Source organism: Euprymna scolopes, chromosome 12 (assembly GCF_053919585.1).
Source record: "Euprymna scolopes isolate OS-2025 chromosome 12, ASM5391958v1, whole genome shotgun sequence".
NCBI lineage: Eukaryota > Metazoa > Mollusca > Cephalopoda > Sepiida > Sepiolidae > Euprymna > Euprymna scolopes.
In genome coordinates this window covers 154,061,991-154,062,340 of record NC_136493.1, presented here as the reverse complement: position 1 = coordinate 154,062,340, position 350 = coordinate 154,061,991, and positions in this window count along the sequence as shown.

Genomic DNA, 350 nt, shown 5'->3' with positions numbered 1-350 from the left:
ACAATGAGATGAATTAAATTACAGATTAATCTTGTGGTTTACAGTCTTACAAAATATTGTTGGGCAGAAATATTTTTTATAAGACAATCCCAGCCAAATAAAATAGCTCAATATACAAAATAGAGCAAAATAAAGTTGATGTTGTAATGTCAAGCAAAGAAAAAAGAGCTTTCTGTGTTTTATGAACGTTTTTTAATTTCCACTCTTAGAAGATAATTTTCATCTGATTAACATCCAATTTAAATTTAAATCTGTATATGAATTTATATATGCATCATGAATGTTTTTGATGATTGAAAAATTCACATGGACCAGTTGGATTTTGGTATATAAAAACAACTTTTTTCGAC